The sequence below is a fragment of the Panthera uncia genome (assembly GCF_023721935.1).
Source record: "Panthera uncia isolate 11264 chromosome A3 unlocalized genomic scaffold, Puncia_PCG_1.0 HiC_scaffold_12, whole genome shotgun sequence".
NCBI lineage: Eukaryota > Metazoa > Chordata > Mammalia > Carnivora > Felidae > Panthera > Panthera uncia.
The window spans coordinates 20,909,906-20,924,934 of NW_026057579.1; positions in this window are offsets into that span (position 1 = coordinate 20,909,906).

Consider the following 15,029-nt stretch of genomic DNA (forward strand, 5'->3'; position numbering starts at 1 on the left):
CGCTGCCCCTGCGCGCTCCGGCCCGGCCGGGCCCAGGCGACCCGGTGCCCGCGAGCTCCGACGGCGCGCCCGGGCAGCGCACTTTCAGCCCGCCCCGCCGCCGCGGAGTGAGGAGCAGTCCCGCGCCCTCTGCCGGCCGGCCGCCCGAGGGAGGGCTGCCGCGGTCCCGCCCCGGCCCGCGTCCTAACGAAGTGTGGGAAAGGAGGCCCCAACTCTTCCCCTCCCCTCGGGGCGTTCCTCCGACTGCTGCCGGGAAGCCTCCTCGAGCCCCAGAGTGCTTTCAGCTAGGCCGCCCGGCCTGCACCCTCCCGCTGCCCTTCTCTTTCGGGGAAGATGGTGCAGCGGCGAGAGGCCCTGCACACCCAGGAGGAGTCGGTTCTGGGCCTGGCCCTCCACTAATCTCTGAATTACTTTGGGCGAGACACATCCCGCGGGCCTCTTTTTTTATTCTGTAAAACTGGGAGGTGGTTGCCTAGATGATTTCACAGGCTGTTAGACAAGGGAAAAGAAAGATCATCTGCCCCCTTCGTTTTACAGATGAAAAGCTCTGACTGACACGTCTGGCTCTGCAATTCTATGAATTACCCAAAATGTCTGTCATTGACAGAGCTTTCCCCTCAAGGGGGCCCACACCTTTCTTCTTTTCTACCCGCTTTTTTTTTTTTTTTTTAATTCTATAATGGAAGTACTACTTCCAAAAGTGGAGGGTTCCTTGTCATTGGAGGAATCAAACAACTGCTGAACAGGCTTTCTGAGCCGTGATGGCCTTATCTGGGAAGCATCCCTCATTCCAAAGTCTGGCAATGTAATATGTATCTTTCTCCCCGGGATGTCCTAAGGATGAATGAGTCACTGGCTGCGGAAGTGCTTTGTACAGCATACATCTATCCTTTCCTCCACTCTTATTCCCAATTAGCTGTTTTCACCTGCCTCAATCCTGTCCTGCTGCTGCTATCTCGCAACGTTATCTGCTGTTTCTCTTCCAGTGTTTTCTGTCCTAGAGCAACCTCTGTAAATCCTTAAGCCCTTCTCACCCCTTCTCCTAACTGAAACCTGACTGCCTTGAAAACACCATCCTCCCTGACATCTCTCTGGGGCAGTGGGCAATTGCTTCCAGAGGCAGGTACTCCATCCTACCATTATTCCCTGCCACACCCGTGACCATGCATCTTCTGCCCTGTCTTGGTCATAAAGCAACCTTTCGCTCACACCCCTCATTCACTCATATATCCATTCATTTACGTTCATTCAACTGATTCTTGTCGAAGACCTGTCACTGACGCCCTAGGTGCACTTCATTAGATCTTGCCCTCACCTGATTTACCAGGACCTCCAGCCACCGGCAGGGTCTCCATCCCCAATAATAGCTGGAAATACGCAGCGCCATACATCTCCACGGTTCACCCTATTGTCCCCTTCTGTAGGATCTGTCTCTCCATCTAGTCCAGTCCAGACTGTGTGAAGGTGGAGCCTCTTGTACAGGTGATCCTGTCTTCTGTTGGGGCTACCCTCTAGTCCCTGCTGTTTGCCAAATCTAGTGCACGCTTTAGTCCTCCCACTATGGGCCTTTCTACAGTGCTGAATGGACACCGCAAACTCCTTTTTCAAACTCTCCTCTCCTCCTGTGTCTTCTACATCATTCTCCTTTCCTTCTATCTCCTTTCTGACGTTTCCTTTACTAGCACTTTTCTTGGCTGCTCCTTTTTTATCAAGGCATAAAATGTTTCTATCTTCAAGATTTTATTTTTTCCCTCCTTTCCTGTCGCTTAGATTGACTTCATTTGTTTCCACCACTTCAATTGTTAATAATTCCCGCATCTCCTTCTTCCAGCCACCCCACCCATACACACGTTCTGCAGCTCAGTGTCTTAATTAACTTTATTTTTTTAAGACATTGTCTCTTTTTGTGAGTTTACTTGTTTATTTTGAGAAAGAAAGTGTTCAAGCGCAGGAGGGGCAGGAAGAGAAAGAGAGAGAGAGAGAAGGCGAGAGAGAATCCCAAGCAGGCTTCTCACTGTCAGCAGAGAGCCCACTCGAGGTTCAGTCTCATGAACCATGAGATCATGACCTGAGCCGAAATCAAGAGTCGGATGTTTAACCAACTAAGCCACCCAGGTGCCCCAAGAACTCTTTTTTTTAGAGTTATACTCTTTCTTAAGACCCTTTGACTTTTTTCTTCTTCCTCTGCAAATCATAATCATTTGCCAAAACAGTTAAACCCACTGTTTTCTTTTTTTTTATTGTGCTAAAATACATATTACATAAAATTTACCATCTTAGCCATTTTTAAGTGTACAGTTCTGTGGTATTAAATACATCCACATTGTTGTGCAGCCATTACCACCACCCATCCCCATAATTCTTTTTATCTTGTAAAATTGAAACCCTATACCTATTAAACAATAACTCCCTGTGCTTCTCTCCTCCCCCAGCTTCTGAACCGCTGTTCTACTTTTTATCTCTATGATTTTGCTTACTGTAAGCACTTCATATAAGGCAATCATATAATATTTGCCTTTTTGTGTCTGATTTATTTTTCTTAGCATAATGTCCTTAAGGTTTATCCATGTTGTACCATATTGCAGAATTTCCTCCCTTTTGAAGCCTGAATAATATTCCACATTTTGCTTATCCATTTATCCATTGATGGACACTTGAGTTGCTTCCACATTTAAGCTATTGTGAATAATGCTTCAATGAACGTGGGTGTACAAATATCTCTGAGATCCTGCTTTCAATTCTTTTGTGCATATACCCAGAAGTGGAATTGCTGGGTCATATGGTAATTCTATTTTTATTTTATTTATTTATTTAAAGATATTGTAAACGTCTGATTTCCCACTTTTTCTTTTTTTAAGTTTACTTGTTTATTTTGAGAGAGAGAGAAACAGTGGGGAGGAGCAGAGAGAGAGGGAAAGAGAGAGAATCCCAAGCCAACTCCGCATTGTTAGCTTGGAGCCCAATGCGGGGCTCAAACTCATGAGCCGAGCTGTAAGATCATGATCTGAGCCAAAGTCAACAGTTGGACACTTAAAAGACTAAGCCACTCAGGTGCCCTGGTAATTCTATTTTTAATTTTTTTAAATTATTTTAATGTTTATTTATTTTTGAGAGAGAGAGAGAGACAGACCATGAACAGGGGAGGGGCAGAGAGAGAGGGAGACACAGAATGTGAAGCAGCACAGAGCTCGATGCGGGGGCTCGATGTGGGGCTTGAACCCACAAACCATGAGATCATGACCTGAGCTGAAGTCGGATGCTTAACGGACTGAGCCACCCAGGTGCCCCTCTATTTTTAATTTTTTTAGGAGCCTCCATACTGTTTTCAACTGTGGCTGTACCATTTTACATTCCCACCAATAATGCACAAGCATTCCAATTCTCCACATCCTTCCCAACACTTGGTTTTTCTGGGTTTTGGCGGGGGGTGGGGGGGGGGGAAGGGGGGCGGGGGGGGAGGGGGGGGGGGGGGGGGGGGAGGGGGGGGGAGTTGTTATTGTTGTTTTTAATAATAGCCATCCTAATGGGTGTGAGGTGGTATTTCATTGTAGTTTTGATTTGCATTTCCCTAATGATTAGTCATGCAGAGCATCTTTTCAGGAGCTTACAACCCACTTTTATTTCTCCCAGTTGGTCATCTCTTCTCAGGTCATTTTCAATACCTCTCTGGCTCCTTCTACTTTTCCTAAATGGACCCACTTCTTTAATTCCAACTAACCCCTGAGGAACCATTAATATAGAGGCAGAAGATTATAGTTAGATTTACTTCCTGAACCCCACAACAGCCTCTTGGAAATCCATTTACTTTAGCCACCGATGAAAGTTCCTTTACTCCCAAGTAACAATGCCAATCAACAAGTTAGAATGACTACAATTAAATGAAAGTGCTTTTAAGAAATTTTTTAAATGAAAATGTAAGACATTTAATTTGTTAGCTAAGATTGATCTGATTTTAGACCAGGTCCTATTGACCTAGGTCCAGGATTTATAACATACTCCAGGATCTGTAATATACCTGTTAAATTTTCTCCAGAGCAACATAGATATCCAGTTCTGTAAAACATCTGGCTAACGTACACAAAATCACTCCAGTTACTGAAACAAGAACTGATCTAACTTTGACATTTCTTTTCTTCAAATAGTTTTTATTTTTGTAATAATGAAACAAATTCATAAAATATTCCAACAATAAAGAAAAGTACAAAGAAGTGTAAAAAAAAACAAAAAAACAAAAAACCTCTATTGAGCCTTTCCACACATTGACTGTATATTTGCACCTATAAACACAGTAAGGTACTCAATTTTACATAATAGAATCACATTATAAATTCTCATCGATAATAAGGCATCTTTTACTATACAATATGTTTTCGTTATTAAAATGGCTGAATACTGAAAACTCATTCATTGTACGTCTTTTTAGCCATTTAGTTAGCCAATCCCTTACTGAAAAACGTGTACATTGTTTCTGGGTTTTTTGTTTATGCGTTTAGTTTTTAAATAATGCTATAATTTGAATGCATGCTTCTGTGCCAATTTGAAAATTATTTTCTTAGGTTAAATTCCAAGATTAATTGCTAGCTCCAATTGCTGGCTTAAGTTTTTTAAGTTTATTTATTTATTTATTTATTTATTTTTGAGAGAGAGAAAACGCAAGCAGGGAAGGGGCAGAGAGAAAGGGAGAAAGAGAATCCCAAGCAGGCTCCTCACTGTCAGCGCAAAACCAGATGTGGAGCTCGAACTCACGAACCATGAGATCGTGAGCTGAGCCGAAATCAAGAGTCGGACACTTAACCAACTGAGCCACCCAGGCACCCCCGGCTTAATTTTTTCCACTACACATTTGCCAAACTGACCTTCAGGAAAATTGCTGCACTCTACAATTCTACCTATAGTGCGTGCCTGCCACTCCCCCACAAAATAAATTTTGTTGGTGTTCCTTTGAATAGTCTTTAATTTCCACATTTGCTTGAAGTATAGACATTAAGACTATGTTTAGAGTTAGGCAGACCCGGGTTTGAAATGGCTCTGCCACTTCCTGTGTGACCTTGAACAAACCACTTTAAACACCTCCAGGCCTCAGTGTCCTCATTTGTAAAACAGGATGCTAGCCAACAATTATTGCAAAGATTAAATGAAATAATGTATGCAAAGCACCCAGTATAGTGTTCAGCTTGAGGATTGCCCATGAGAAAGTAAAAGTTAGGGCAAACTAAGAAGGTAAAAATCTTCCCCGCCATTCATCAGGCTGGAAGAACAGGCACAGATAAAGCCAGCTGCACAGTTAACAGGATGCAGTGTCCCCTGAGGACAGACTACAGCTGGAAAGTGTCATAATAGCTGCCTTCTTCAAGTGACTACTTTCCTGCTCACTGAGAAACTTTGTTCTCTACAATCACAGATATCAGAAACTGTGGCGTTTGTAGTTATGTCAGTAAGAATGAAGCGTCCATCCCTTGCCTGGAGAGTCTAAGTCCTTTTTGACAGAGGCATAGTCTTGATTTACAACCCAGGCATAGAGTTTTAGATAAGGAGGTTTCTGGCCAAACATTCTACACCTATCTTAACTTTAGCATTTCCAAAGCAACAGGATTCTAGGTCTACTTTGCAGTCCAAACTGGATGTTGACCCCTTCATACACAGTCATGCTTTAGTCTGAGCCTATCAAAATGCTGCTTTATTTAAACTGTATCTAAACTCTGCTCAAAGTTAGTATATTCTAAATGTGGTATTTTTTTAAATGTTTATTTATTTATTTATTTATTTATTTATTTATTTATTTATTTTTGAAAGAGTGAGAGAGTGAGGGGAGGGCAAAGAGACAGGGAGAGAGAGAATCCCAAGCCGGCTCTGCACCACCAGCAGAGCCCAACGCAGGGCTTGATCTCAAACCATGAGATCATGACTTGAGCCAAAAATCAAGAGTTGGATTCTCAACTGACTGAGCCAGCCAGGCACCCCTTTAACATGTGGTATTAAGTAGAAGTAGGTACTATATAAACATAGGGTTTCATCTGGAACATCTTATAAATTTCTTTTTAACAATTTAAAAATATCATTTATTAAATTAGCTATCATTAGGCAAATTGAATGGTTTTGTTCCCCAAGCGATAGTGATTTTTTAACATTTTAATTCCAATGTAGTTAACATACAGTGTTATATTATTTTCAGGTGTACAACGTAGTGATTCAACAATTCTGTACATTAGTCAGTGCTCATCAGGATAAGTATACTCTTTAATCTCCTTCACCTCTTTTACCCATATGCCTCCCCTCTGGTAATCATCCATTTATGCTTTATGATTAAGAGTCTTTTGTTTGCTTGTCTCTTTCCTCTGTTCATTTGTTTTCTTTTTAAAAATGTTTCTAATGCTTATTTATTTTTGGGAGAGAGAGAGATGGAGCGTGATCAGGGGAGGGCCAGAGAGAGAGGGAGACACAGAACCCAAAGCAGGCTCCATACTCTGAGCTGTCAGCACAGAGCTGAAACTCAGCTTGAGGCAGGGCTGAAACTCACGAACCACGAGATCATGACCTGAGCCGAAGTCAGACGCTTAAGCGACAGAGCCACCCAGGTGCCCCTTCTTGTTTCTTAAATTCCACATATGAGTGAGATCGTATGGTTATTTGTCTTTCTCTGACTGACGTATCTCACTTAGCCATTATTTGGGTGGTAAAAATTTTTGCCCGGGAAGTAGATTTTTTCTATGTCAAATAACGGGATTTCTGTTTTGCCAGGTCTCATTGATTCAGTGCTATAACTATTTATATCCATTAGGCACCAGTTATTCTCTAAAAGATGTTTAGGTTCTGCATTAGTTCTCTTTTTAGGGTAACGTCATCTTGTCCATGCTTGGTGGTGAATTCTTCAGTGGTAGATGCAGCTCCAATGTGTCCTGGACCCAACATCAGTGTAAGTGTGATTGTGTTTAAAAGACAGTCTTGTTGGACGCCTGGGTGACTCCATCGGTTAAGCATCTGAATTCAGCTCAGGTCATGACCTCATGGTTCGTGAGTTGGAGCCCTGCCTCGAGACCTCGATTCAAGCCCCAGTTCAGGTGAGCTCGAGCCCCACTTCGGGTAAGCTTGAGCCTTGCTTCTCTCTCTCTCTCTCTCTCTCTCTCTCTCTCTCTCTCTCTCTCTGTCCCTCATGGGATTCTCTCTTTCTCTGCCCCTTGCTCACTTGTGCCCTCTCTCTCTCTTCCAAAAAAAAAAAAAAAAAAAAAAAAAAAAGACAGTCTCATTTTCCTGAATGAGCACCTCACACTGTTAGTCTCAACAACTGTCCTGTTTCTCCTAAGGTGGACATTATCCACGCTTACTGATCTTAACTAAGAAAATGAGGGTACCATGAAATTCCTTTGGTTTTTACATCTGAATTCCGGGGATTATATTCTCTATCATGGACATTTTGGTTATTTAAAATTTTTTACTACTTAAAACACACGGCAACAAATGTATTCTTTGGACCCTACTGAGATGACAATATCGTCTATTTCCCCGAGCATTAATGATATAAAACACAGGCTTCCCTCCTAACACGTGTAGGCTTCAATCAGACTCGAGGTAGCAGCTGCTCTCACGTTTGAAGTCTGAGTCCCAAAGCCAGTTGTATATGTAGGAGGACTGGATTGGCGGTGTCCTGTGTTGTGTTCTTCCAGATGCCAGATGCACCCCACCCCCAAGCTTACACAGGGCCTGCAATTTCAACAGCAGAGATTCATTCCTTTGGGTTTGTAATTTGCTATCTCGGGATGATCCTTTACACAAATCATTTCTCCTTGATTATGGTTATTGTAGAAAACTGAGAACATACAGAGAAGTTGATAAATGAAAATAGAAATTACCTGTAGCTCAAGACTCAAACACCACTACTGTTAACATTTGGTATTTCCTTCCTTTCTTTTCATGTAATGAAATTCAAAAGATGACCTTATTTAAAATTCTTTTGTTATGCAGTTAAGCAGCTTTACAATAAAGGAAATTGATGAATATAAATTCAAGCATTTCTCTAATTTCCTTCTGGTTCCTTCACTCATTCAATAAACATTACTAAATACCTACTGCATGCAAGGCACTGAGCTAGACACAGATTAGTGATACAGAACACTCTATCAGTGTATGAAAATTCACATATTTTTAGGGGCACCTGGGTGGCTGGGTCGGTTGAGCGTCCAACTTCGGCTCAGGTCATGATCTCACCGTCCACGGGTTCGAGCCCCGTGTCGGGCTCTGTGCTGACCGCTTGGACCCTGAAGCCTGCTTTGAATTCTGTGTCCCCCTTTCTCTCTGCCCCTCCCCCACTCATGCTCTGTCTGTCTGTCTGTGTGTGTCTCTCTCTATGTCAAAAATAAACATTAAAAAATTTTTTTAAATAAATACACAAATTCACATATTTTTACAAATCAGTAATCAGACATACAATCAGTGCATAAAGTACTTTGTGTCCTAGTTTCTTTTTCAATATTTTTTTTAATGTTTATTTATTTTTGAGAAGGGGGGGAAGGGCAGAGAAAGAGGGAGACAGGATCTGAAGCAAGCTCCACACTGTCAGCGCAAAGACCAACAGGGGGCTTGAACCCATGACCCGTGAGACCATGACCTGAGCTGAAGTTGGACACCTAACTGACTGAACCACCAAGGCACCCCACTGGTTTTCCTCTTCAATATTATTTCTTATATATTTGTATATATGCCTCAAACCTCTTGGTTTTTAAGGGTTACAGGATTCAATTGTATTGATTTTATTATTCTTTAATATTGCAAATGTGGGGTGTTTTCTCCTCCCTCTTGCTTTTAGAGTCTTTCCTTAGACTTTATTCCTCAAAGGAGGTTACCAAATCAAGGAACGTGATCGTTACTTATCTTCTTTTGGGATTCAAATACTAACAGAAAGAGGAACAAATTGCATGTGCCTTAGACTTACCAATGCAGTCAGGCAGATGGTTCTCTTCCCATTTCAGGGAAGTAGAGGCACTGAAAAAGGTCAGTGTCACAGAGGGAAAGCACAAACCACCGAAGATTAACTTTACCCCCTTCGTGGCTCAGCCAGCCTCTCTGAGAGCACTCTCTGAGAGAGTGGTTACTAGGAGTGATACCTTTTCCACCATTGTTAGGTTGTGGACTCCACCACCACGCAAGCTCACTGAGGGCAGGGACTTCTGCATCCAGCCTAAACCCCACAGCCCTTAGGCTTGGCTATTAGGTTTGGCTCTCAGAAGAACCCACACTTCTGCACTTTATACACTGATGCACCTACTAGCTTGTAATACGCCAATTCATTCTTTGGTATCTCTACAGACCAATGATGACTGGATTTTCCCATGAAGATGGGGCCTACCAGTTGCTGACGCGTGGGTGAGAGCTCATAGTGGTACCCGTTCATGCCCTGCAAAAGAGTCCCTAGGCAGGACCTGCTGAAGGGACCCTCCCTGTGGAGCCCCTAGACAACCATGTGGGGCTGGCCAAGCCTTCCCATACTCCCACTCATCACTGGGCTGCAGACAGATTCGAGTCCCACTGTCTTGGCTTGACGGGGTGGATACATTCCTTTTTCCCTCCCACCTTCCATGGCTGCCCAGACTCTGCCACTTGGGCAGAGTTTCCTCTGCATGAGAAAGCAGAGAAGGGGAAGTTGCTAGCTCTACCTCCTCTGTCCTTCTGAAGGCAAGCTGCCAGGCCCAAAGTTTCCAAATACAAGAACTGTAAGTAGAAATCCTATCCAGAGACTCATTCATACCATCATCCAATACTTATTTATTAAGAGCCCACCATGTGCCAAGCATAATTCTAAGTGTTGGGGACGCAGGGGGAACAATTTTTGTCCTCAAAGGCTTACATAGTAGAAGAAATAGATAACAAATGAATCAACAATAGATGAGGAAAGATTTCATATAAGTAGAATATATAAAGTGCAAACATCAGTGCTAAAATAATCTAATGTGTTAATCATTCTGAGTCACTCTCAGAATTTCCCTTCAGTAGGAAGCTGAATAAAATCTAAGAATGTTCCTTAGTCCAATTTAACAAACTATACCTCCTACGGTAGCTGGGAATCTATAAAGACTGAAAAGAGAGGCTCCCTGTCCTCAAAGCACTCACCTTCTAGCAGGGAAGTTTCGTGTATTCAACTAACCACAATAGTAGGTACTGTTTATCTTCATTTTGGGAAGGGAGATGTATATATTTCCATTCACGGAGCTGGTATGTGTCAAGGACGTATTTCTGCTCACGGAGCTAGTATGTGTCGAGGATGTTCTTCAAGTTCTGCTTATCCTGGGTCTACAAGATCAAAGCCTGCACACAGCTTCTTGTTCCATGAATATTATAGCTATGATTCCACAAAAGAATTTGTTTTGCCCTTCTGCTCTTCCCCATTGCCCAGCCTCATTGCTGCCCTCCAGCATCTCCTTGACTCCCCTCCCCAACTACCCTTTCTCCATGAGCTATCAGAGAGTTCACTATCTCCTCACTTTCCTGTCACCCCTAGGGTCAGGAGACATTGGGGACACTCTTTCCCCTGGCTCTTTCTTCATCTAATTTCCTACACCCACAAAATTCTAAGGCAGGAAGAGATCTCGGCACAACTTGCTCATATTACAGATAAGGAGACTGAGATCTGGAGAACTTAAGTGACTTGTCCAAGGCCAAACAGCTAGTTAGTTACTTCCTGAAGGAAGCATTTGTGCTGGGGTGCGTCAGGGGAAGGTTTTCAGGGACAAGGTTTGAAGGGTCTTATCTGCTGCTGGCTGTTAGCATGGAAAGGAAGACGAACGCTCAGTTGACCAGAGGTAGCACAAAGAGCCACCCAAAGAAGTTGGGCTGAAAGCAGGATTATAAGTGGCTAAGAAGTGAGTGGGCAGTGGGAGGTCAAGGCTAACTTGCCTGTGATGTCTCTTGATGGGAGAGAAGATGGTAATCAAGAACTTAAATGAAGACAAGAGGATTATCATTTCAGTAGAAGGGAGATATGACATGGTGATGGGCAGAGGGGAAGATAATTCATTGGAAAAGACTATTGTTGCAAAAAAGGAATATAATTGACCAAGCACATTTTAAGGGAAGTGGACGGGGATGAGATGAAAGCCGTAAGTAGGAACACGACTTCCTGGCTTATTGTGCCATTAACCATCTGACTCTAAATTTCACAAGGACAAGAACCATATCACATTTTGCTCACCATTGCGTCTAGTACCTGGCACGTAGTAGGAACTCTATAATATTTGTTGGAGGAATCACTGAATGAATGAATGACAAGGGAACCTCCCAATGCTGCACTTATGTGTTCAATAGCAAAAGTTTAGGTCCAAAGAAAGGAAGAAAAAAAAAGGAGGCAAGAAGAAGGTTAAAATATAACACAGATGCCTGCTCTGGCCTCTCTGGCCAATGTACTGGATGACATCCAGGAAACCAAGATGAATTGTCAGTAGTCACTGCCATATAGAGAAACTGACAGTTCTGGTGACTTCAGTGCTGATGTTAATTGGAACTGTACACTACAGCATAAAGTTATTTATCATCTTGAGTTCTGAATGCCAAGTGAAATGTATCATGTTAATCTTTGTATGAGGACCCTGAATAGCAGAGTAGCTAGTGCCCTTGACAGAAATTTTACCAAAAAAGATAAAGAAATTTTACATATGCACACGGGTGATATTCAAAATATTCAACAACCAGTATGGCACAGAAGCCAACTGACCAGGCCTAAGCAACCCACGTGGCTGCACCCGTGCATACTGATGATCAGGACCTGTGCATGGAAGTGGCTTATACTGAGGCTCAGAGAACAACAGTGCTGTTTGAAAAAGGCTATTTTGCTGGATGGAAGAAAGAGTGTGCACCGCAACGTTGTGTGCTTTCAGAGCAACGTCTTCCCCACCAATTCTGAGCCTGATGCTTCTCCGTCCAGTTCTGCTCTCCAGCACAACAGGACTCACTGTTCTTTCAGCTTTGCCTCCCAGACTTCAGCAAACCCTGACCCTGGCTACTTGCTTTATTCTCTGCCTTCCTCGACTCATCATACTCTTGAGCCTGTGCAAGACCTGCCCTTAGCTAATCGATATGCCTATGACCTTCACTAGCCTGCAGTGATTCCCAAAATCTACCCACCATCCACCCTGGTCATATATCTAACAGACCAACTTCTTGACAAGACTTAACCACAAAAAAAGACTCAAATTTTATGACATGGAGGACAAACGGTAGAAAACCAGTTTCCAAGACATAGAAGACTGAGAGTACTACTATGGGATTACAATCCCCCAAATTTCCTGTGGGTCATGTAAGACTCCACCTCTAATTTTAAGGTGGAAAACCAAATACAGGTATCATACACTTTTATTCATTACTTAAGGAAAGAAGGTCTTCTCTGTGTCTTACATTATATTTTGTACTGTGAAACCAAAGGAAATATACCTGACACGCCTCCCAAAATCCAGGAAATGTGTTAGCCAACAACTCACAGGTAATTGCCACAGCCTATTATAAAGGGTAGAACTTATTCCACAGGATTACAATGAACCAATCATTCCACAGAGTTAAGTGCTAATTTGTGACCCGCCTAAAATTTGTATGTCGAAATCCTAACCACCTCCTACCTCAGAATGTGGCTGAATTTGGAGAAAGGGCCTTTAAAGGGATATTAAGCTAAAATGAGGCCCCAATCCAATCTTACTGGTGTCCTTATAAGAAGAGGAAACTTGCACACACGAAGAGATACCAGGGATGCGCACACACACACAGAGGAAAAACCACGTGAGTACACAGCAAGAAGGCGACCACCTACAAGCCAAGAAGAGAGGCCTCAGAAGAAACCAAGCCTGTTGATACCTTGTGCTTGGATTTCCAGCCTCCAGAACTGGTGAGAAAATACATCTCTGTTGTTCAAGCCCCCCAGTCTGTGGGATCTTGTTCTGGCAACGCCACAAACTAATACAAACAGATCGTTATTGCAAGTCATATGGGCTACAGTGACTAAGTGTCCTCAACTGAACTGTAACTATTTGAATGCAGGACCTAAGTCTTATGTTTCTTTGTATGTCCCCAATGCCCAGTGAAGTCCCCTTCACAGAGTAGGACCTCAGCACACATCTTCAAATTTAGTTCATAAAAAAGTCGATGGTACAGTCTCTGCCTTCAAAATGCTTGAGAATGGGTAGTAGAGATAAGGCAGGCATGGCAAAGTGACCAGCAAAGCAGGAGGTACCCGGGAAGGTCAAACACTGAAGGATCTGTAGGAGCCTTGATGGAGGGCTTGATGACTGGGATTCAGACAGGAAGGGGAGAGAGTGGGGGCATTCCTGGGACAGAGACCAACGCAAGCAGAAGCAGAGAGTTGGAAATGCTGCATTTTCTATTGACAAGAGAGTAAATAATTGTTCCAGCTAGAGTGGCATGTTCACGTAAAGAAAATACACTACACGTTGGAGAGTTTTGAATGCCAGTTGGACCTGATCCTTATCCTAACGCCTTTCTTGAATGAGGAGACCTCATGCCCCCCTGGTCTGGGATCTGAGGTAGGGTAAGATGTAAGGAAAGATTGGCATATAGAATTACAAACTGGGGCATGGTTGGATCCAGATAAACGAATCAGAGAGGCAGAGCTAGTTATGAGGTAACCAGACTGATGTGAAGGTTGGGAAGCAGCCCCTGGAGGAATGACCTGAGGTCCCAGAGTATAACACAAGAGCTTTATGGAAGCCTTGTCTCGGGATGAGGGCTGGCAGGAGGAGGATGGAAACATTCTGGAAAGTATGTAGATGACGAAGGGTCATCATGGAAGGTAGTTGACCAGAGGCCAAATAAATGGTATTTTAGAAAAATCAAGAATACAGCACTGTAGAAGTAGAGTGAGAAACGGTAGCACATCAAGACGTAGTTCAAAGGTTGTGAAAATCTTTTTGAAAACCCCCACTTTCACTTTTGTTTGCTCGCCATAATGCCTAACAGGCAGTGCTTACCCAATAAATGTTAAGTATGAAATGAATGCTCTGTATAAAATTATTGTTTTTGTCCCTCAACTAAGAACAGCTCCCAGAATAAAGTAATAAATTAATATCATGGTTTAGATATCAGATTCCTGTGAATTTGGCCAATGTGAATTCTTTCTGTGCAGCCTAATAACTCCTGGGTGAACTAATAGTCCATGAGTTTCTAAACCTTGCAGCTTGGGGATCTGATGCTCTATCAATTCTTTGGTTGAAAGTAATGGAAATAGATTCTTGTTACCTAGGCAAAAATTAATTGATTAGAAGGATATAAGGTTCAGAGAATAAAAAGATCTGTTGGATTATCTGGTCTGTGGAGGCCAGAAGCAAAGCAGCTTCAGGGACCTTGGTAGAAGGATCTTGTGAACTGTCTTTCTATGGGTCTGCCTTCAGATAATGCAGCTTCACCACCTTTCTACATCCAGATGTCTTGATTCAAAGTGCAAGTTCCTGGGGCGCCTGGGTGGCGCAGTCGGTTAAGCGTCCGACTTCAGCCAGGTCACGATCTCGCGGTCCGTGAGTTCGAGCCCCGCGTCAGGCTCTGGGCTGATGGCTCGGAGCCTGGAGCCTGTTTCCGATTCTGTGTCTCCCTCTCTCTCTGCCCCTCCTCCCCCGTTCATGCTCTGTCTCTCTCTGTCCCAAAAATAAAAAAAAAAAAAAAAAAAAAAAAAAAAACGTCAAAGTGCAAGTTCCTGGGATGGAAAAGTGTTGTTGGCCAAGCAAAGAGCAAACATCAACCTCTATATTGGGGGTAGATGGCAGAATGCTGTTACTGAACCCATCGAAACAACTTATTAGATAGGTCGAGTAGGGGCAGCCCCCCCAGAAAGGGACTCTAGGCAGACAAAAAATAACTGATATCCCCTCTGGGCACCCCTACTTCAATATTCACCTTTACAGGAGTGTATACAGGTGACTGGACAAGATGCTGCTTGGGTGCCCTTCCACCCCTGAGAAGTCTACACACTGGGATTTCCATTTGTCATTCCAGAGACCAACTCCTACCGAAAATGGTGAATTCATGAACTGCAGAGCTTTTCTACG